The sequence below is a fragment of the Mus pahari genome, chromosome 8 (assembly GCF_900095145.1).
Source record: "Mus pahari chromosome 8, PAHARI_EIJ_v1.1, whole genome shotgun sequence".
NCBI classification, from domain to species: domain Eukaryota; kingdom Metazoa; phylum Chordata; class Mammalia; order Rodentia; family Muridae; genus Mus; species Mus pahari.
The window spans coordinates 30,581,926-30,606,994 of record NC_034597.1 but is presented as its reverse complement, the minus strand read 5'-3'; the positions used below and the strand labels follow the sequence as shown (position 1 = coordinate 30,606,994).

The 25,069-nt window shown below is 38.0% G+C and overlaps 1 protein-coding gene and 1 non-coding gene across 3 annotated transcripts in view; both read left to right on the top strand.

Moving 5' to 3' along the window:
- The window catches only part of Nrg3 (neuregulin 3), a 1,055,513-nt gene that overhangs the window by 26,182 nt on the left and 1,004,262 nt on the right, over positions 1–25,069 (top strand). The window lies entirely within an intron of this gene.
- Positions 22,378–22,484, top strand: LOC115064656. Its single transcript, XR_003844472.1, has one exon. It is a non-coding gene; the product is annotated as a U6 spliceosomal RNA (small nuclear RNA).

The following is a 25,069-nucleotide window of genomic DNA, read 5'->3' as shown; positions in this document are numbered from 1 at the left end:
ATCATTGTTGTTTCAGTGCAGTGGTGCAGAGTGGAGGAAAACAAACATGTTCAACTGCTTTGTGTTCTCCATGTTAAAATCTAAAGATGCATGCAAAACTATTCAAAGATTCCAACAGAAAACTGAACCTCTCTCTAAATATTCACAGTAGAGATCAGTGGTACCCAGGAGATGCTGATCATTGGGGAAGAACAGGCTATTAGCCATCCTTGAGACTTGAGGATGCACCTTCATAATTATGGTCCCATGGTTGGCCATGCATGTGCACCCTCCAGGACTCTGAATTTGAGAGAAATCTGGTTGGCTTCCACTTTAGTCAGCCTTCCTTGTTTAAAAACACAGATAGCAATGTCTGCTAGTCTCTGCTTGATTACATAGTCTCTTTAGACCTTTCCTCCAAGCTGCAGACAATACTCAGTATTTTAAAAGCTCACATTCTTAATCCAATCCCACCTCCAATGCATGTTTATTACTCCATTACTTGGAGCCAGGAGGGGCATGTGCAACCATGCCAGATCTTTTTCTCTCTAGAGCAATCGAGCCACTGCATCTAATTTATCTTCTTGACGGCTGGTCGTTCTGTTCTTTTGCTGCATCTTGGTTGCTGTTTTGGAGAATGGAGTGGCTTAGCCCTAACTTTCACGATCCCCTTGTAAGCAGCTGTGTTTTTGTGAAGTCATCTTTCCAGAGCCAAAATTTCCTCATCTGTAAGATCATCATGTAGCATTGTACCTACCTAAGAGCGTTGTTGTATAAACAAAGAAATATGCTTTATCTTAAACCTCAGTATGAATATCTACTACTAAAAAGGTCGTAGTTCCTTTTTCTGTCAAGATGCTCTTGATTTTTAAGTACAGTATCAAGAGTCGGAGTCCAGGGTACCTGCCGACTAGATCCTACAGGGTTCTCCTTGCTTCACTCATCTTTCATCAAAGGAGAACATTTATTCATCCTGATTAGTTCCTTAGGAATCCACATCATTCTTGAGTAGTCATAGTTTTCATTTCTTATTCATTCACAAACCAGTTTTCACTTTTCCCTAGGTCAATGTGCTCTGTCATCCTCCCTTGTTGAAAGTCATCTGTCTTCTGAGCTCTTGCAGACACTCCAGGGTTCTCATTTCTCTTGATCTGTGAAGCATGCTGTTATTGCAACGCCTCTGGGGAGACAGATGTGTTCCCTCTGAGACCATAGAGCTGAGTTTAGACAGTGGAGGTGTGAAAAGCTCTTTCATCAGCCCATGCTTTCCACACTTAGAATCATACAAGAATTTAGAAACAACATTGTTTTTCATATCCACTATTGTAACTTAAGTAGCCCAAGCAGAAGACAGAACAATGCCTTTGTGCATTTCAATGGACTATTACTCAGAAACTTCGTATGCTCTTAGGCTTTCATCAGGATTTTCAGCTCCTTTCAGAAGTTAAGTGTTAGTTTTGATGGCGGTGTTGTTGTTGCTACTGTTTTCCTCCTCCACTCCTCCTCTTCTTCTTTCTTATCTTTCTTCTTTGCATATGTATGACTATGGTGTACACACAAGTGTTTATGCATGTTTACATAGGTGTGTGTGTGTGTGTGTGTGCATACATGTGTACAGGTATATGCACATGTATGAGAATTTATGGGCATCAATGTGTAAGAGTCACATGTTTTGGGAGCCAAGAGTTTCTTTTTTCTACCACTCTCCACTTTATCAATGGTCTCTTGAGATCTCATAGCTTGCAGGCCATTATTGTAGATAACTATATTGTTTGAGCTATACTCTGAATCTGCCTTCCCTGTGCTGGGATTATAGGTGGCTTCCGTAACTGCTCAGGCCAACCTTTCACATGGATATTAGGTGTCTGGATTCTGGTCTTGATTTTTGTGCTTCAGACATTTTATCCACTAAGCTGTATTCGCAACCTTTGTTTTGTTCTTTCAGGCCATTACTTCCGGTAAGTAGTTGTTGCCCTCTGCAAAAGTTTAATGTTTTTCTTCATGTCTCTTAAAAATATCTTCTCACCACTGGCTGTGTCATTCAGGAGAGTGGGCCTTGCACCTTGCGTGGGTAGGGCAGAGGAGCTGACCCTGGTGGCAAGGGTGAGTGTGAGCCAGCCTGAGGCCATGGGCTTGGGAGAGCTGGCTCTCTCAACTTGTTTGCTGTGTGTATGGCTTGGACAAGGGAGAGACTGTCCCTCCCAACCATCCCCTGTCCCTAGCCACCTATGTCAGGTGGAAGAGCTGGCCCCAGGGTCATAAGAATATGAGAGCTAGCCCTGTCCCTCACCTGCTGTAACTCTTGGGAGTGTGGTCCCTATACCTTACCTGGCCAGCAAAGTAGAATCACACTTTGTTGAGGCATTTGTGGGTGATCTGGCCCCAGGCCATGAGAGCTGGAGAGCTGGCTCTGCCCCATTGCTGGATGCAAAACTGAATGAACTACTAGGGACTAGCTCAGATACCTCCTAGGTCCTAGTCCAGGGCTTTTAGTTGGCCCAATCCTACATCCACTCCATCTATGGACTCCTGGAGTGGGTGAAGGGTGTGGCCTACAGATTTAAAGCTGGGCTGTCATGACACAGAGCAGCAACAATATATCAGAGAGGACACACAGTGAAGTTCTAGTATTGATAGTGTAGCAGAAGCCAGAGACCTCTAAACAGACCACTGAGTCATTACAATGAACATGTGCAAACAGAGTAGTGGACAAAAGGATATGCTGTGGGATACACTGTGATACAGTACAGTTTTCAAAATAAGATGATTTTTTTTTGGGGGGGGAGGTTACAAGGGCAAAGGGTGGGTAAGAGAAAACAGGCAGATTGGGTCACATGATGCCAAATTCAGCAATACCCACTAAAAAGTTGAAACAAGTATGTTCTCACCTTATTTATGGCTAGATTGCTACATTGTATGGATTCTGCTTTGTGTTGTACACTGTAATTATTTTTGATTGCATAATTGGTATTTACCTTTCTGAAAGTTTGAACCTTTTGAGTCTTTTTTTTTTTTCATTTACTAGAGGATGAAGACTTTTTAATATTTTCATAGTTTATATTTTATAATTTGAGAAGGATATCAGGTTTGTTTTTCAGGCCTTCTTGATCACGATGATTTGGCTTGAAAGAACAATCTTTCTTAGGCATCCTCTGTATTTTACCTACTCAACCAATAATATGTAAATAATCGTTTATATTGTACCTGCATTTTAAGGTGTTTGGAAGAATTAGGTGGGTGTTCCAATAGCTCAGCCATAAGAGTACATTGTGCAAACCCAATGACTGCTGGCTATTCTTTATTAGTCCTACTGTTAGTATAATCATCATTTTCATTGGAAAACAACATTTAATTTTCAAACAGAAATATTTCTTTCTTGCCACATGCAGTCAAATGTTTATTCTCCTTATCCTCGATCTCAGGCTAAGTGACAATCATCATTTTGATGAAGAAAAGTTACTGCTTTATCCAACTGATGCTGCTTGCAGTAGTGGGCTAACCTGGGCAGTTGGCAGAAAGTTGCCTAGAAGCCTGGAAAGTTTCTTCAACTAAAGTGTTCTTTACAGGAGTGAGAGTATATGCTTAGGGCTTGACTAGGCAATGGATATAATTTAGAAACAGAATGATTTGGCTTGCATTGAGGTGCATGGGTGAATAAAAGATGGGGAGAGGAGGAACTAGCTCAGGAGATGGGTTACAGCAAGAAGTCTGAATATGAAAGATGAGAATGGTTTGGAAACTCCTTGGCAGCATTGATTTGGGAGCAGGAATGAGAGCAAAGAATGAGTGGCTATCACGCTGGACTTGGTAAAAAATGCTTTTCCCATGAATTAGTGTAGGGCCAAAGAGGAGGTATAAGTGCTCTGCTTTGACATACACTAATGACAGTGGCATTCCTGGCAAAGGTTCTGATGGAACAGGAAGGTTCAAGGGAGTAATCACTGAACAAATGTTTCTGACTGGAGAGTGTTTGACTGTGTGCCTAACTTGCATAAGTTGTGCTCATGGAGGGAGACTAATAACACTGGAGAGTTAGAGCAGGAATGCCAATTCTGATTTTGACACTCCTTTTAACGTACTGTTATTTTGAGTTATAGTGGGATATGTGGCATCATTTGAAGAATTTTCTAGATGACAGTTGTCATCTGTTTCACATCTGACATTTTGTTACTGAGTTTATATTTTAATAGCATTAGTTTCTCTTCCTTGGTCTCCCTCCCAATCCTCTCCATATATCTTTTGCTTCTCTCTTTCAAATTCATGACCTCTTATTTTTAAAGTGATTGTTTTTACATGCATATATATATATATATATTACATGTATATATGTTGCATAATATATATAACATATATATTATGTTATATATATGTTGTTACATCCACATATATATTCCTATTTGTAACTTCCTCAGACTATTGTAGTGGCACATGGATCTTGGCAGTAACCAAAAGTTCTCAAATTTGATTGAAGAACATCTCCCCCAAGCCCTGCCATCCACAAGAAGGAAACCCTGCCTTCTACTGGAAACCTAGTCAAACTACGAAGGGTTAGTGAAATCAGAGATCTTAGAGGGAGAAAGTACAGCTACCACTTTACTAAACCATCACAACCATAAGCACGTTCTAAATGTTTTGTAACCACAGCTAGTAACTTTATAGGACCCAGCACAGGGGAAGGCCAGGGCCAAGTAGTAGGAGTGGGTGGGTAGGGGAGCAGGGGCGGGGGGAGGTATAGGGAACTTTTGGGATAGCATTTGAAATGTAAATAAAGAAAATAATAATAAAAAAGTAAAAAAATAAAATTCTCTCCTATTCCACGAAAAAAAAATTAATTATCTAATTGTTGTTGGTAGAGCATGCTTTAGAATGCAGAAGCTGCCTTTAATTTGATGGGTCTTAGATATTCGAAGTACTCATTATTAACATACCAACCATTGTTCTCACATGACCAAATTGCTTTCCTATTCATGCATACCAAGAATTCTGTATCATATCAGTTTGGAAATGACCTGCAAATTACTTTGATTATTTGTGAAAGTGCAGATCAGGATGTGCTGTATGCCACTTACTTCTCTTGTTACTGTGCCACAATGCCTAAAAAATATGAACTAAAATGAGAGGTTCATTTTGTTTCACAATTTCAGGAGATCCGTTCTCTCAGCGCAGGGAAGTCATGGTGTCAAGAGCAGGAGTCAGCTGTTTGCATGTATCTCCAGAGAACAATCAGAGGGCAGTAAATACTGAAGGCTGTGATTTCCTCCTTTGTGCTTCTCATTCAGACCAGGACTCTGACCAAGGGAATGGTTCTAGCCACATTTAAGTGGGGTCTTGGGATGGCTATACTTGGTTGTCAACATGACTCTATCTAGAATGAAGTACAATCCAAAAAAGGAGGGAACAAATGTAAGAGATTTAGTTTTAAGTGGGTAAATCCATCTCTAGTGTGAACCTTTGAGGTAGGAAGACATTCACCATGGAACCTGATCTTGAGGTGGGAAGGCATACCTTTAATAGGGGCCATGCCTTCTGCTCGAAGTCTATATAAGGACATAGAAGAAGGAAGAGTTCTCTCCTTCTCAGCTTACTCTTGCCTTGCTAGCACATCCATTCCTTACTGGCATTAGAGCCTTCTTCTGGATTCTAGCATATACAGAAGACCAGGAAAGACATCTAGCCCTGTGGGACTGAGCAGCTATTAGATTCTTGAACTTTCCATTCACAGCTAGCCATTGTTAGGTTTGCTGAAAAGCAGTGTGTAAGACATTTCAATAAACACACACACACACACACACACACACACACATCTTTACACCCCAGTAAACTTAATTTAGATAATCCCTCATTGACATGCACAGTTTTCTGCCATGGTGAATCCAAGGCCCTGTCAACTGCCAGTCATTATGAGCCATCACCATCCTTTTAGCAGTGAATATACCTTCTATCTATCTCTACCAACAGATAACATCTTTCTTAGATATTATCATTTGGTACCACCATGGATATTTTAATGACTCTTTCATTTTAGCTTTGGCCTAGTCAGTACCTTTTTTTTTTTTTTTTGAAGGCTTATAGATTTTCCCATGAGCCAGTAAATCAGACCAGTAAATTAGTTAGTGTTCCATAGCAGCTATTAAAACAACCACACACAGTTCTGTGGCAAGCAGTATTAAAGAACTGATCAAAGAACCAGAAAGTCTGTATTTCCATTTTGTTTTTGCTGGCTTCATGTGAGTTTCTTTGCCTATTTAAAATATGGGTGTTTACTTACAGCATTTGAACTCCATATCCAAGATTCTATCCTGAAGAACATACAGTAGGTTGTAGCAGAAATGCTTATTGTTCATTGATCCAAATTTGGCCGCAAACTCATGTTTCTTGGCATGTGAGCTACTACACTGTAAGGAAGACTGGCCTCTAGGCAGTGTCTTAAGCAGTCCTGGAGAAGGGAAAGAAGATGAAGTTAGTTGTAACTATGCAAAGCCTGTGTAGCTATTTATCTCTCTAGGAAGGTGCATGGAATCCATGGAATCCATAATTATAAATTATGTTCTTAGAAATAATATTTAAATATATGATCCTCAACTTCTCCCTCAAGTAGTACAAGATACACATGGTAAATAATATCTATCTACCTATTTATGTTATATATCACACACACACACACACACACACACACACACACCACACTTCTAAAAGTACAAATTCACAATCATGTTTTCTTCTTTGATTTTGATGTTTCTCCACTGTACCTTAGACAGACTGGGAACACTAGATTCTCCTTTCTCTTGCCTTGTTATTCTTCTCTGGTCTGGTTTTGGTTGTGTTGTAATTTTTTAAGTGAAATGCTGCTTTTATGCTGTAACATTGTTTATTGATCTGAAGTTGGGTCTCTTTCTCTTTACTTTAAAACCCGTGTTGAATGAATGACCTTTGCACCTTTGTGTACTAGGAATTGCTTATTATGATAGTTCTAAAAATAGCTAAACCCCTAGCTAGAGAGTGAATGAATCATTTATTTTTCCTCCTACAGAGCTTTTTCAATTAACATTTTTAAGGTCAAAATATACACTGGGATCCTGCAGGGGGACATTTGGTGGTGGTGGCAAGTGATAATCTGTGAGTGATTGACTGCTCGTGACTTCATAAACAATGCTTCTTCTTTTCCCACTAGACAGCAAGTGAAATACTGGGCTCCTGTCCCCAGCATTAGCTTGCAGCAGTCAGCAAAGACAAAGCTCCCAAGGTAGGAAGATGCTCAGAGAAAAGCAAAAATATCCAGTGTATTGTAACAGTGTTGCTCTTGAAGACTCACATCTCAAGTATTTCTCGATATTCACTGAAAACATACTTCAGGAAACGAAATCACTATTAAGTTATAAAGCAAATAAACATGAGTAAGTGATGACTGGGTGAACATGGTTTTACTTTATTTTGTTCTTTTATTCTTCTCTCAGATATTACACCCCAACTATATATATATATATATATATATATATATATATATATATATATATATATATACCTGTCCTCCCCTTCCAGTCCCCCACAACTGTCCCTGAGATCTCCTCCTCTGTTTCCCTTCAGAAAAGAACAGATCTCATAGGGATATCAACCATACATGGCATAACAAGTTACAATAAGATTAGCCATATACCTTCATATCTTAGTGCCAAGAAATTTTGTTCTCTCCAGTGGAAATTAAAAATCCTATTGCAGCTGTTTGGGAACATATTGCTGCAGCTCTCACTAGACACGGATACCACATACAGGACTGCCATGCGCAAGAGAATGGCTGAGAAAGAGTTACTGTGGTAAGCTTTGTAAACTTGTTCCTAAAACTTTCAAATAAAACCCAAGTCAGGCAGTGGAGTTTATCCTTCGAATGTATCAACATTTGTGTCAGCAGATATTATTTCCAGAAGAAATACTTTTATTTAGTTACCAATATTATGATTGTCACGTCTGTCCTGTCAATTTGGTTCATGCCAAGTGCTTCATCTGTGACTCTTATTACTGTGTCTTTATCAAAAAAAGCAGTAGAAGGTATTTTGGCATTTGGCCAAATCACTGCTAATTGTGTCAATTAGCCAACAGGAGAATTCATTTACTTTTGAGCACACAGCACATGACATTTTCAGCTAAAGCACAAGTATAGAGGGAAAGCGTGCCGCAGCAGGTCGCCAGCAGCTGCCACTGTCATCTACTCCCTCTTTTCAGGTGGAGAGTTTTCCTTCTCCACCAGCTCTTGGCCAAAGGGTGCTTTCTGTTACTTGGGAAATGCAGACTCTTGCGACAAGACCCAAGGAACTTGTGGCTCAAAATTGTGTTCTGTTTCTCAATAGAGGCAGCAGCTTGCATGTGTCCTACTGTGACGCACCACTACTTGTTCAATGAGACTAACAAGAGAGACATTTCTTTCTGTGCAGTTTATTCTAAGTTCACTTCTTGATGAAACCGCTTTGTACCTCCAATCTTCTGTAATCGCCAAACCAAACCAAACCAAACCAAACCAAATCAACCCCCCCCCACAAAAAAAAAACACCAAAAGAACAAACAGCAACAACAACAACAAAAATCCCTCCAGTTCTTTAATGAGCAAATCTGAATTACTTCAGAAACTGAATATTGAAAGAACCTAAGCAAGGACAATATCTACCCAAGTATCAAACATTTTCTTGTTATAAGGGATCATAAAGTCTTATTGTAGAACTGGCATTGTGCTTAGGTTATGTACTTTGTACTATAGTAGGAACAAATGTTAGTTACCAAAGATTGTAAAGTAAAGGCAAGTAGAAAGAAAAAAAAATCCAAAATTGTATTTACTAAGAAACACATTGGCTAATAATATTTTTGAGGTCCTGCTTTCCAAAAATATTGTTTTTCTTATTTTCTTCATGGTTTCTTTTCTGTATTTTATTCTGGTTTTAGATGTGGACATATGATGGCCAGAGTTGAATGGACATGTGTAGTTTTGCACATGGAATATTATTGCTAATAATTCCTGTAAAACTGCTTCATTTGTTCATGTTATGAATTGTGTGTCCAAGCAAAAAAGTATATTCTACAGGTGATGTCTACGGAAATCCTTTTAGAATAAGAGGTTGAGTTCTCCCTTTTAGGCAAAGAGTGGGGAAGGCTATTTGCAAGAAAAGCTGAAGTCAGTAGCTAGGGCATTTTGTAGAAGGAGCTGAAGTTTCCCTGCATATGTAAGAACTACAGAGCTGAAGCTAAAGGAAGGTATGTTGATGGGGACCAGATCTCCAGGGCCCCTTTTGGCCAGCTGTACTGATTTAATTTGATACACTGTGTCTGTCCACCCCTGATCAATATTCTAAAAACAGCTGAAGTTGGTAGTAAGAGGCTTGCAATGGAGTCTGATTAATCTGGTGTGTAAACTCAGGCAAGCTAATTCATGTCTCCAAGACTTAATTTCCAGATCTTCAAAGTGGAGATGATTGTACTTGCTACCAGAAAGGACTGTGGGGAAGAAGGTCAGATAATATGTGGAAAGCAATGTCGAAGACGACACCATCTTCAATCAGTTTTATGGTTGAATTTATTGGAGGTACAATGATGGAGTAACCAAGGGCTTTCTTTAGAAAGGTTATTTAGCAGAGGCCATAATGGAGCCTCAAATAACAAGCAGAGGAAGTTGCAGTTTTCTTTCCCCCCATCTTTGGAATAATGACCTGAGGTGTGCCATTGATTGGTACCCTCATGCAAAGCCAAATACTATTAAAGTCCTAGTATTTATGATCTTAAGATCCGAGCTGGGTCTTTTCTTGCTCATTTACACCTAGTCTTGCTCAGTTACTTCTTCCCAGCATCTAAAGCAGAGATGGTCAGCAAATCCACATAGAATGAATGATTAGTCATCAAGGCCATGGTGACTCTCCATCTTTGCTCCTCTAAGACAGGCACCACACTTATCCCAAGGCAATTTCAATGGGTATATACTTTAAAAGATGTTTAATCTGTATTATCACTTTTAAGAAAGGAGGTTCAAAATAGGTTAAATTTGATGATTCCATCAAACCCATAGCACACACACAGAGCATTTGTAGCTACTGTGATGGCAGTAGACTGCGCAGACTCTCCAGGATGGCCTCTATAAGGACTGGCTTCTAGTGTGACATGTTAGCTATCAAGTGTAACCTGTATGTGAATTTCAGTAGTTACTGACATATTAATGATATTTTTCTGATTTATGAATAAGGGACTGTAACTATTTTTTATATTTATATTTTCACAATTGACATGTATTACTTTTATAATGAAAACATTTTTAAATACCTAAAATTATGTTTTAAATTGTTTTTGTACTCATTTTCATTCAGCTTTACCTTTTTGTTTAACATTTCCATTCCCTCAGATCATGCCCTTGTGTTCTGTCAGGAATTTTAATAATAAAATAACTGCAAATAAGGAAGCCTCAGAGTGGGTACAGATATTGTTCTAAAGCATGCAGATTGCTTTCTAGAGACTTGAGTTTGACTCTTCAGTTACTCAGTAGGTAACAGAACGAGGGAAGCAATGCTCCCTTAAGCAGTGTGTAGGCTATCTTATGATTCAAACTAGGTATGAAAGTAAACGCTGAACACAAACACCCACACCTGAATGTTATTATGATTCTTTATTGTTACATCCTGTGAAAGCCCCAGCTTTGTTTTTATTGAAGGGCTTGTGAGACGGTGTCTTACACTGGAGTAATTTATATTTTATTAAAACAGTCTCATCCTCACTAATGGAACTATACCCTTTGAAGATTAGCGAATACAATTTATGATTTTTGTGGCAACACTGGGATATATATTGTCCAACTTTTCCATAAAAAGGTCTTTTCGTGTGGGTAAGCATTAATTGGACTTGGGACTGTTGGCTTTTGTATCCTTCAATGCTGAGGGCCCATTGTCTACTAAGTGATACTCAGTGTTGGATATTGGGCATCTCTGTCATGGCTGCTTCTGGCTTGGAGAGTCTAGGTTCTATAAGCTGACAAAAGTGTTGGCTTTCTTCCTGGATGTATAAAGGACTCATGTAGGTTCTTTGCGCAATTACAATAGGTTTTTCTTTTTAAGTTTCTTGATGACAGTCAACCCACTTTCACACAGGTCCTAATTATATATTTCCACACTAAAACTAAAACACCAAATAATAATCCAGCTATCTCCTGTGTTCAGCTGGGGTTGTTCGTTTGTATACTTTTTCTCTCCTTCCTTCCTTTTCTCCTTCCTTCTTCTTCCGTCTGTTCTTCCCTCCCTCCTTTCTTCCTTTCTTCTTTCTTTCTAGCTCTCCTGCAATGTACACTCACTCTGCATTATTGAACACAGTAGGTATATTGATGACTCCATGAATAATCAGAAGACAATAGCAAGTCAGCTTCCTGCTGGGATCAACCCTTATGGAACCTGGAGTTATTCAGTACTTCCTGGGAGCTCCTGGGAATCTTCCCAGTGAGAATGTGGTTTCAGTCTTTTTGATGACACAGGGAAGACTCACGATAATTCTTTTTGTTGTAGTTTTTTGTTGTTGTTGTTTTCTTGTTTCTCTCCCCACAGTCCCTCCCCTACCCCCTTCCTGTCCCCACATCACACACTCCACCTTCTATTCAGAAAAGGATAGGCCTCCTATGGATAGCAACCAAATATGGCATATCAAGTTACAGTAAAGCCAGGTATCACTCCTTATATTAAGTTTGGACAAGGCAATCCAGTAGAAGGAAAAGGATTCCAAAAGCAGGCAAAACAGTCAGCTACTCTATATCTGTCTGTCTGTCTGTCTGTCTATCTCTAGCAAAATACCACTTCAACATGTAATTGATGTACAAATATGATTAGAATATTTATATTTTCTGAGTTCTCAGTATTCACTCTAGCATTAATTTAGATTTGGAGTTTATGTGAAGTGCTCTCTTGCCTTCTGTCCTAGCAACCATGGACAGTAGATGTCTACTTATTCTTTGCTAGCTTGTCCCATAAAATAAATGGTTGTTTCTTTTCTCCTCAGTAAATATGGGGTGGACATCTAAAATTTAACCATTTTCCATGCTTCACCTATGATGTCTTTATAAAAAGATAAAGAGGTAGAAGATATGTTCTATGGGGGTGTGGTGAGGTATGGGGGAAGGGTCTGTCTTAGCAGGCCTATGCCGAGGCATCCTCTCTCCCCGAGGGATCAGCCACAGATGGTATACTATAGAATAGAGTTTACTCAGGTCATGGGGAGGGGAGTTAAGAGGGTAATAGAAGCAGAGAAAAGTAGAGAGAGGGTGAGAGTAGAGAAGTAGAGGCCGGCCATGACCATGTGGAGAGAGGGGGGAAGGGAGGGGAAAGGGAAGAGCCCAAGAGGGCAAGAGAGAAGTAAGAAAGAAGGAAGAGTAAGAGAGGGAGGAGGGGGTAAGTAGCCCCTTTTATAGTGGGCCAGGTAACTGTGGGGAGGAGCATACCTGGCTGTTGCGAGGTAACTGTGGGGTGGAGCTTATACAGAATGCTAACGTGCTATCTGGCCATATAGGTTGAAATTTGATTCAGAGCAAGAAGCTTAGTATTAAGTAGCATACAGGAAGTAACTTTAAAAAAAAAACTCTGTGTCATACAAACAACTGGATATGAGTTTTCACATTAGAGGTAGAGCTTTGAGGGCATTCAACTTAATCTATCAGGCTGGGTGGAATATAAGCGTTGGCATAGTGGGGCTCTAAGTAACTTCACAAAGAGTTGACAGTCACTCCATAAGAGTGAAAGAGACTACTGGAGTAGATGAACACATTCCAGGTACTTCCACAAAAGGGACAGTGTGCCATTTAGGTGTCAGGCGCAGAAAAATGGCTATGAGCAAATACATTGGTACGGGGCTGGTAAAGCTAGTTAGAGGCTTTGGTTTGTACTTAGGCATGCCATTCCTAAGAACCGCCTTCCTTACTTACTTGAGCATCTGGGAAAATAAAACAAGAATTGATTTTGGCTGAGTAGTGTCGCCTCATGGTATTCAGTGTTCTGGGACATTTTCAAATTCAATTTTCATAAAAAGTCTCAAAGTGGAGACTATGGACATCTTCATTCAACAGATGATGGAATCTGAAATGTAGTGTGAAAATGGATGCTGGACAATGCTGGTGTTTCCTGAAGGAACTAAGGTTTTGGCACAATTCTGGCCCACTCTATAACATATATTTTTACTTCATACAGATTTCTTAATTAGATAATATAATGGCTAAAAGTATAAATAACCATCCACAGATTGTAAACATAGCCTGGCTAATGGAGAAGTTTGATAATATGTTGTCTAATTTTTGCCAGGTTAGATTGAAATTAAATTATTAAGTACACTTAAATCATTTAACTTCTTCAAGAACCAATTCAGATCCACTTTGCATTAAGAGTTTCCTACTTCAAGACCCTCATTTGTAATTCATATCTCCTTCCCCTGATCTCCCCAAACAGTTTACACATCTCATGGTGCATAATAACCTCCTCATCTGATTATAGCTGTCGAGGAGCATGCTTTATCTGCCTTTTCTTCACACCACTTCTTGTGTCTTCAAAACAACAGTGCTGCTGGGAGATCTAATTCCCTGTGTCATATGAATAAGCTGAATGGTTAGATGGGATGGTGAGGGGAGTGGTGGGTTTTATGAGAAAAGAAAATACTCTAATGCCCTTTAAAATAAGAGATCCATTTGTATTAATTATTTTGAGAATAGATTTTGGGTAAACTTTTTGATTATGAAGGTAACATGCACAACTATTTTAGAGCACAGAATGTCATGGACACTTGACATGATCAGTTACTTGAAGTGGTGTCCCTGTTCCATGTGCATAGGCTTACCTGAAACCATGTGCATTTTATCTAGGAATTCACAGAAATAGCTTCATGCATTTTTAAAAAAGAATCTTTTCCCAGAGTACCCTTCAAGCTTTATTTTGGCAAGGATGAAGCTGAGAGCATTGGGCATTGTAGAATCCAATTCTTATGAGCTTTAGGGACAATGATGTGTTTCCATAACAAATGTTTAGCAGACATGGACATATATTTTTTTTTTAAATGTGTTTTCAGGAAATGTTTCAGAGTGATGGGTACTGAGTTAAAAGGAAACTTTTGGTTGATGTTGAAAGAGAGGTTTGCACTGTAATATCTGTGTCTTATGCGATCTGGTTACATCTGCCTTTAAATTTGCTGTATTTAGAATGCTTCTGGATAATTAGGTCATGGTGTATAGCTTTCCCATGGTTGATGTGGAGAACAGTTGCTGTTCATTCTCTCCTGCTTATTTCAGCTTTGGTGCTATGATTCAGTTGGGTTTCCCTTCTATCCTAAAGTCAGAGAAAACCCTAGTAGATTTTTTGAGAGTATTTTATATTCCTCATGTCAGGTACCCTATCATCAACTTTGAATTACATGTAAAAGACATATAAGATATTACCTCTTGTTAGTTGTGTTTTCTGGATTTTCCTGCTCACAAATATTTTTTTTCCAGGATTTGTCTTAACAGTGAATGATGATGCATAAAGGTACCCTACCTTAATCACAACAGACCTTCTAAGATCAGTATGTATCTTTTCTCTTTGATTTTATTAGGAAGTTATTTAAAATGTATAGGCAGGCACTTTAGGCAAACAAGAACTGCTGAGAGAGTTGTATCCTTTGATGCTACTAGTAAATTGCTATTAATTTTCCACTGTGTTTTTACCTGCTGCAAATAGTTTCATTGACCTTGTCCATAAATCTGGATTTCTTTTTCTCCACTGGCTTGTCGCTGACCACAATCAGTGAACGCAATCTAGTATTTCACCCATCCTAGAAGTTTGGAATGCATGCAGTCCTCAGCCACCCAAGGCCCATTAATTTATTTCACCCTATTAACTACTATTAAATGATTACTGAAGCACACAAACTCTGTTTGGTTCAATTATACTACAAAGCCCTCCTGTTCCAACTGTTGTTTTAAGGGGGCAGTAAATGGAAAAACAAAAAAAGCAACAACAACAACAAAAGTCCAACTCATTCTTCATCCAAGAAGCATTGGTTGCATCATTGTTGGAATCAGCTGAGAAATTAAATTATTTGGAAAGAACTTAGTCCAAAACCTTAAGTGCAAAGCACTTTCTAGGAAATATTATGTGCCACAAGGATAAAGAGAAGTGAGGCTTTGGGTATAGGGTAAGACACAGGCATCGAGGTTAGTCAGTTGCTTCACCAACATTAATTGAACAGAGTGTTCATCCTTGTTATTATGCTTACAACACTTTCATTCAGAGTATATTCACTATAAAGGTATAGATTTATTTCTACTCCTTTTCTACTGGTCAATATGCTGGTTCTCTTCTGTCAGTATCATGCTGGTGTAGATACTGTTGCCCTTTAATGCGTATAATGATGGTGCTGGATTTGATCTTTTATCCTGAGAATGCTTTGCCTATTTCTGGATGTTTTGTACTATGTTTTTGTGAACTACATGATTGGTTTTTTTTTTTTTTTCACTACATTTATAAAGAACATCTTTTTAAGAGCACACAGATGCTCTGCAGCCAATCCCAATTTTACTGGTCCTTCTTCTACGGAGGAGTTAGGGCAAGAGAATTGACCAGCTGAAAGGGTAGCCACAGAGTGGAACACTACACCTAGCTAGAATCTCTAGTTTCCATTGCAGACTGAATGGGCTTTGTGCATAGGAGGCACAAGCATAAGGCTGAATAAGTTATCCAAAACCTACACTGCCCTGTCCTTATTGAAAAATGTTGGGGAAGCTTTAGGCTTTGGATTTTTAAATTTTTATTGTAATCTTTTAAAGTTTTACTTCTTATATTTAATTCTTTAATTAACAAGGCCACTGAAATTCATGCATTCTGAAAAACCAAAACAAAACCAAAAAACAAAATAAACCAATATGCAGTAATTATATAAGCTATCCAAGCAGTATTTATGCATTAATACTCACAAGTACGCACAGCAACTTCTTTGGTTTCATTTTACGTATTCAGTGTGGATGTAGATAATAGGGGAGTCTTTACATATCAAAGTACAGAAAGCACAGATCAAACTGCACTCTTAGCTACATTTACCTGTTAGAAGTAAAAGATAAATGGAAATGATTAGCATGTACATTTTCTCTTTTTCTTTTGAATATACACAATTTAACAAGAGTGACAGACATGAAATTACAGTCACCACACAGTCCCAGGATAGCTGTTGTCCACTTTCTTTCTTTTTTTTGTTTTGTTTTATTTCGTTTTGTTTGTTTGGTTTTTTTTTTGTTTTGTTTTTTTCAAGACAGGGTTTCTCTGTATAGCCCTGGCTGTCCTGGAACTCACTTTGTAGACCAGGCTGGCCTCGAACTCAAAAATCTGCCTGCCTCTGCCTCCCAAGTGCTGGGATTAAAGGAGTGTGCCACCATGCCCGGCTTGTTGTCCACTTTCATTGGCTGTAACTGAGGAGCTCATCAAAGCGAAGATGGTAGAGGCTCTATTCCATTTCTATTCTCTTTCATATTTAGGTTTTCTAAATCATTATCTAAAAGCATAATACCTCCACAGCTCATTTCATTCCTCCACACTTTGCCCCCATTCACCCTCATCTAAGGATTAATCCTCTTTGCACACTATCTTGGACAAAATCAATACCTAGACATGAAAGTTGGGACAAAGCATGCTTGCTTTATCTGGACTGGTGCTCTGCTTCAGAAATGTTGGGATCATTCAACCTTATTAAAAGGAGAGCCTGCTGGCTATTTGCTGTGTTGTTGCCTGTGGCCAAGGACTGTGTGATCATAGTAGTGTTTTTGTCTAGCATGCTTTGTGATTTGTCTCTGGTGGTTGATGAGCTGTCTGTGCATGCTGGCCCTAAAGTAGCAGCCACATCTCCAAATGAAAAGTGGAAGGGCCTGAGAAGTTAAGCTGTCCTCCTGCAGAAAGTCACACTCCCAAAAACCGAGAGAACCCCTTAAGTATAACATCAGTGGCTTCTCTTCTGCTTGGAAAATGTGAATGTGGAAAAGCAGAGACTCTACCAGTAGAACTGTTAGTAAAATACATGTTTGACCAATGGACATGAGGGCCTACTAATCCCCAACTAGGACGAAGCATTCCAAGTTCCTGTAAAACACTATTTGGTTCATCTATACCCCAGGGTCGCAGTGTTCAATGGTTAGATGAATTACAAAGTCATATGTAGCTCATTAGGAGTGCCTCCATGCAATGTTGCACATATTGAACAAATCACTCTGTTGATGTTTCAGCAAGGTGAGTTGTACAGCCCATTTTTCTACCATCGATACAGGTTTAAAAAACAATGAAACAAGCAAGCAAGCAAACAAAACAAAAAAGCCTGTGGCTTCTCCCAGACCAAGCTTCCCAACCACAGTGGAAATCAAAATCTACCATTGTTAATATGCACTGTCTGGGTGATCAGTTGTATGCCTTGTCATTTCTCTACTTTCATAACAAGATACATGAAAATTATAATCACTGCAAAGTATATTATTTCTGCAACCTTTACATTGTCTTTTGAACAAGCACAGCGGATGAGACCTTCAGGTTGGGACATCCTAGTGGCCCAGTCCCTCCAAGTCTCCTGGCTGCGATATGGCCCCACAGTGTGATCTCTGCGCTGCCCTGGCTCTGTCACAGGGCAGGGTGGGTAAAGGAGAGAGGGGACAGTCTTTGATATTTTCGTGAGAATTTCATTGTGTCTATAAATCCTTTTGGGCAGCACTGACATTTTAACACTGCTAATGTCTCTTGTCTGTGACTATGGGAGGCCTTTCCATTTCTTTGAGTCCTCCTCAATTTCTTTCATTAGTGCTTTGTAACTTTGTAGAGTTCTCTTATTTCCTTGTCAAATTTATTCCTAGACTGCTCCTTAGTGATTGTGAATGAGATTATTTCCATAATTTCTACTCTGTGTTCATTATTGATGTGTAAAAATGATACATACCCCATTAAAAAAAAGTTACTCAGAGTGGATGAAAGACATATATGTAAGACCAGAAATTAGGAAATTATTAAATAAAACCTGTTGGTAAACAGTTTAAGTCATCAATATAGAGAATATTTTTTAAATATTAGACAACAAAAGCATGAATAGCAAAAAAATAAGAAAAGTAAATATTCATGCATAGCAGAAAAAAGTCACTTGAATGAAAGGACAGTTTACAAGATTGGAAACCATAAAGAAATACCACCTCACCTCAGTTAGAATAGCTGTTACCAAAAAGATAAGAAAAGTAACCGATGCAGACAAGGATGCTGAGAAACAGGAAGTCTTGCACATTATTGTTGAGAATGTGGATTAATATAGCCATTATGAGATCATTACAGAAGTTCTTTCAAAAAGTAAAAATAGTGTTGCATGATCCAGCTATCCCATATGTGGTTCTTTAGCAAGAGGGAGTGAAATCAGGATAATCAGAAAGATAACCTGTTCCCATTATTGTTGATGCATTATTCACAATTCACTATTCACAGACCCGAGATACTGCACCTAGGTCCATTCATGGATGAATGACTGAAAAAATGTAGTATATACTGAATAGAATATTGCTCATATGTAGAAAAATAGTATCCTATAATTCATATCAAAATGGATGGAGCTGGAAGTCACTATGCTAAATTAGAAACAGAAAGACAAGTATACATTGTTCTATGTTATGAGTGGATGCTAAACAGTCTGTATAGAACAGTGATTACTAGAACTTGGAAAGGGTGGGAGGAAGAAAGAAGAGGCAGTTTGGTAATGAGAACCCAAACAGAAGAAATTCACTGTTGCTTTAACTTAGTGGAGGAGCACTGATTCACCATGACATAGTCAATATGTAATGGAAAACTGTAGAGGAACATAAAGCTTCCAAACATAAAATAATGATAAGGAGATGGAAATGTTAATTACACTTATTGGTTCACAACACATGAGTATGGATACTCAAACAACACAGTGTTTTCGTAAATGTGTACAAATACTACATATTAATCTATGCTTACAAAATCTAATTGTTTGGAAATGCTAACTGGTTGATCATTATATATCATATGTGTTTATTAAATCACCTATGTACCATATATTAGAAATTAAAAGTAGCGTTGGATGGATATTTTAATCATAATTTTCATTGAATTTGATATTGCTTCAAATGATTTATATCTTGTATTAAATAAAAATGCATTAATTTTTGTGTTTATTTGTGTTAAAGATAAGATAGATGTTTAAGATAAGATAATCTTAAATTGTATAGACTTTGCAAATTATTGACACACTTCAACTTCATTCTTCCAAATTGAGGTAAGGTGAAATGAGATGTTGAAGAGATTTAAGACATCAAAACCATGACCATCAAAAGACAAAGGAGCTAGTCCATAAAAAGGACCCACCATGTGATCCAGAGACGTCAATAAAGGATTCTGCTTGAGGGTCAATTCTGAGAGCAGAGTTAGGCAAAGATAGCGGAAAGGTGGATGCTGCACACCACAAGAGCCTTCCCTGATTGTCTTCCATTCTAGGAAGGAAGTTTTAAAGTTTTTATTATTTACTGGTTCTTCTTTAACATCAATTACACCTCGAAAGATACCAGTATATGAAAATTAAATAACAGTAAATTAGCATTTTAAGGCAAGCCTCTAGGCAGAATGAACAGCAATCACCAGATAACAATAGTATTTGTTCTGTTAGAGTTCAGAAGAGCCTATTATCTTAAGGCCTAAGGTATGTGTATATCCTAAAGGAAAGGAAATTTGGTTTCAGTTTTAGAGGTAGTCAGGGAGTACCCTGGGAAAAAGGAGGCTTTTTATGAGAGACATACTTTCTTGATTGCTCTGCCATGAGCTACATTGTAGTAGCTCACTCTTAAGGTTACTTCTGTTTATCCCCAACAGCTTGCAATTGAAAACATCAAAGGGCACACTCACTGAATGTGATTCTCTTTCTGTAGCATTGGTTTTATCCAGTCCTGGGCCTGACAACCTAAGCTCAGCTCTCTCAACATACATCTTACCTTTCAGTCTTATTCCACCTAACTTTAGATCAGAGCCCATCCAGGTTTACAAACAGGACTGCCTGTCTTTAAAAAAAGAAAGTGGTATGTGTATTTTTTTTTTTTTTTTTTTTTTTTTTTTTGCTGTAGACATTGCCTTTTGTAGCTTCTCTCCCCAAATAACACTTACTTCTTTAATTTGGAATTTTTAGAGATAGGCTTAAGTAAATCAAAATTTAAAGGGTCTGTATTAATTCTAAGAGTGCTAACAATCATAGTATTATATTATATATACTTTCAAATCTTAATGTGCTATGTGTAATATTAAAGTGGTCTTTTTTACAAAACATATTATTATTCATAATATATTTTATTTAATTCATGGATTATGAAAAGCTTTCCTTGTCATGTACATACTTCAATAACAATTATTTAATCTTTGCATGAACAGAAATTTGTTTTATTCAAAACCTTGCTTTCATATCTGTATTTGTTCTTCTAATATCTTATTAAACAGATAAATGTTTAATGGACAATGACTAACCCTTTGTATACAAAAACTTTTAGAATATTTTCTTCTATAAAATTTTCTGAGCTTATATGGAGAAAAGTTGCCACTCATTATATATGTAAATTGACATATTGATACCTTGTTTCAGATGAGAATGTTTGAGTACACCAATTCCTAAACTCTCAGTGCTAAGTTGGAGCCTATATTTACTACAATAAACAAATAGAAAATAAATGATTACCTTATTCCTTTGATAAGAGGTAAATGGAGTTGAATTATATAAACACTCTAATTTCCACCGAATTACCCAATTAGCTTCATTTTCCTTATGTTTAACTATTTATTTATTTATTTATTTATTTATCTTTTATATTTTCTTAGTTGTGCATCACAAGCTCATATTACCCTATGTTGCTTTGGAGTTACTCTACTTTATTATCTGATTAGAGATAGATTTCTGAACATATTGAAAATAGTAACTCCATCTTTGCTGGAAATACCATAGGACCTTGGATTAAGTTGTCTCGTATTAAGAGTTTTCTCCCTTATAAAATATCTGATTGTTCTTAAAGATTGGTGGCTTGCTAAGAAAGGCCTTTCTCATCCCAACTACTGTATATGTGAATATATAAATATATATTCATTTTGTATCCATATTCATGATTTATGCCAATTATTTTTGTTACTGTATATTTGTATCTAAGTATCAATGTTTTACAATGTTTTTCTTATGGAGATGTAGAATTTAGTGTTTCAGTTTGATTGCATACATCTGGTTTATTGTATTTTCTATTTATTCTATATTAGTGACTGTATGACTATCTATTAATGTTGTAATACCTCGATCACTTCATAAGAGAAATTATCTTGAGATTATCTGTACCAAATGGGGCTATAGCTATGTCTATGGGGAGTGCCTTAACTAATTGATGTGGGAAGACAAAAACATTGGGGTGGTACCGTTACCTACAGAGAAGAGCTTAAATGGTGTAAGACTTGGGGTGAGCTAGCATGAACAAGAAGGCAAATAAGCATTCATGAATGCATTCATTTTGTCTGCTCATGTCTATGGGAAGTGAAGTTACTAGCTGTTTCAACGCCCTGCTGCCTTGACTTTCCTGAAATTATAGACTATAAGCTGGAGTTGTCTTGACATATGGCAATATTTGTACTTGTCTTAATTAAAGTTGTTCATATTTGTAAAAGTTCTGCACATATTCTTTATATAATTAATCATTAAGCATTGCATACTTAAGCTTTTCTTTTTATCTTAAATCTATTTCTTGGTGTAAATGGAATAATATAAGCACTAATTGTCCAGGAGACTCTTGGAAAAAAAACACTTACAGTTGTTGGTTTATTATGTTTTTAATTTGGAAAAAATGTTGAAATATTTTGAAAGAGCTATATTCCTTTATTAAATTATATATAACTTAATATGTACAATACAAATGCATTCTTATTTTATTTTTCTAATAGCTAATTCAGAATCCTTAGAGATTGGCAATTACCTACATTTGAAACATTTCCTTTTATACTATTTTATTTGATTCCATGATTGTTTAAGATTTAATGTTTCAAAAATTTATATTTATCTTTACAAGATAAAGTAAATGCTAGTCCCATATTTTCAGACTCTGAAGAGGTCAGATTAGGTAGCAATTAACATTGGTTTCTTACATAAACTGGAAACCATTCTTCCTTTTCTTTGTTCTTGAGTAATAACTGAGATTCACCTATAAGCTCTTTATTTTTAGAATGGCAATTCTTAAAATCCTGTGTGTAAGCCTTAGTTTTATGTCAGAAAGGATTGCAAACATCAAGGGCTTGCTGGAAAATGTTCTCTTGGGTATCGTGGATCAAGAGAAGGAAGAATGACAGAGTAGATTCACTCTATAACATGACACATGTGTTAATAATTCCTCTAGTGCTCGCTTCGGCAGCACATAGACTAAAACCGGAACGATATAGAGGAGATTAGCATGGCCCCTGTGCAAGGATGACAGGCAAATTCGTGAAGCATTCCATATTTTTCTTTACCGATCCTAAATCAGATAGGGGACTAATATCCAATATATATAAAGAACTCAAGAAGACAGGCTCCAGAAAACCAAATAAGCCCATTAAAAAATGGGGCACGGAACTAACAAAGAATTCTCAACTGGGGAATATTGAATGGCTGAGAAACACCTCAGAAAATGTTCAACATCCTTAATCATCNGGGAAATGCAAATCAAAACAACCCCGAGATTCCACCTCACACCAGTCAGAATGGCTAAGATCAAAAATTCAGGTGACAGCAGATGCTGGTGAGGATTCGGAGAAAGAGGAACACTCCTCCATTGTTGGTGGGATTGCAAACTTGTAAAACCACTCTGGAAATCAGTCTGGCAGTTCCTCAGAAAATTGGACATAGTATTACTGGAGCATTCAGCAGTACTTTTCCTGGGCATATATCCAGAAGATGTTCCAACTGGTAATAAGAACACATGCTCCACTATGTTCATAGCAGCCTTATTTATAATAGCCAGAAGCTGGAAAGAACTGCGATGTCCCTCAACAGAGGAATGGATACAGAAAATGTGGCACATTTACACAATGGAATACTACTCAGCTATTAAAAACAATGAATTTATGAAATTCCTCGGCAAATGGATGGATCTGGAGGATATCATCCTGAGTGAGCTAACCCAATCACAAAAGAACTCACATAATATGCACTCACTGATAAGTGGATATTAGCCCAGAAATCTAGAATACCCAAGATACAATCTCCAAAACACATGAAACTCAAGAAGAAGGAAGACCAAAATGTAGACACTTCGCCCCTTCTTAGAATTGGGAACAAAACTCCCATGGAAGGGGTTACAGAGACAAAGTTTGGAGCTGAGATGAAAGGATGGACCATCCAAACACTGCCCCACCCAGGGGTCCATCCCATAATCAGCCACCAAACACAGACACTATTGCATATGCCAGCAAGATTTTGCTGAAAGGACCCTGATATAGCTGTCTCTTGTGAGGCTATGCCAGTGCCTGTCAAACACAGAACTGGATGCTCACAGTCATCTATTGGATGGAACAGAGGGCCCTAAATGAAAGAGCTAGAGAAAGTACCCAAGGAGCTGAAGGGGTCTGTAACCCTATAGGTAGAACAATAATATGAACTAACCCGCAAGCCCAGAGCTCGTGTCTCTAGCTGCATATGTAGCAGTCAGCCATCATTTGGAAGAGAGACCCCTTGGTCTTGCACGCTTTATATGCCCCAGTACAGGGGAACACCAGGGCCAAGAAGGGGGAGTGGGTGGGTAGGGGAGCAGGGGGGAGGGTATAGGGGACTTTGTGGATAGCATTTGAAATGTAAATGAAGTAAATACAAATAAAAATTAAAAAAAGAAAAAAAATAATTCCTCTAGTAATGAATACACCTGTAGAATGAGTCTTGGTTGCACAGTCATTTTCTTTTCTCCAGCCTCTTGGTTTGTATAAGTTACATTTTGCTATGACAAACCTGACATTCAGTATTTCTTATATATCCAATTGTTTTCAAATTTCTCATGTATCATATGGTACATTCCAGTGATATCTCGTCATTTCCCTAGAAGTTTAACTTTTGAAGATCGTATTAGAAATCATCCTTCTGATCGAACTACCCACTTGTGTGTCATTTCTTTACCTCCCTTCCTCAACCAAATGGAAAACTTGTATGACAGGGTACACGGTCTTTATACTGAGCTCCCCCTCCTCCTTGATCCTTAGCTCTTCTCTGTGTTCTTTTCTATTTGTCCACATTCTCCACGGACAACAGCATATTTTATCTCCCTATCCTGTGCGACAGGTTTCTAAAACCACTCTGTGTCTCCGGGATACTCCCAGAACCTGTCTTGCCTTGAGGCTTCCTCTAACTCTCCTTTGTCTCTGTTTCTTATCCCTCTCTTTCCGGTTACATTTGGTTCAGACCCTGACATTATATTTGTGACACCATATCAGGTTTGTATATTTGCAAAGCCACTTTCTTATTTTCTTCAACTGTAGTATAAGCAGAGTCCCTGACACACAGGAGTCCTAAGAATATTTATAGGGTGGGTGTGCTGTCAAAGGAGCTGTATGCCAGTGGTTTCGTTGTATGTCTCAGTCCCTAAGTAGAAGTGGTAATTACTGTGGAGTGAATACTGAGTATATTGAGAAGTGTGATGTATTTGCAGTAAAGTCTGTTGGGCCCCAGTATGAAGTAGTAGGAAGTCATTTAGGGTCACATCATCATGTAGGATGCGCCTGGGAGTAAGAGGAGCAGGCTGTGGATATAGCACTCAGAGGGCATGGCTCTTGGTGGTGTGTATAGAATGAAGTTAGCACTCTTTGGCACCTTAACTCACCTTAAAAAAGAAATAGCTGTTTTAAGATAAGAGATATTACTTTTGAATCATATTTAACTCATTTCATCATCATATGTTTTCCTTTTCTTTTTTTAACTATAACATATAAAATCATTTGGTAGATAGTGGTCTGAGTTTCAAAGCTACATAGCAGATATTTTCCAGCCAGGCGGGATTTTTCTCTTTTCTTCCTGAAGGGAGCTATTTGTGACCTCCTCGTATTACTCAAGATCCCTTCTGTGG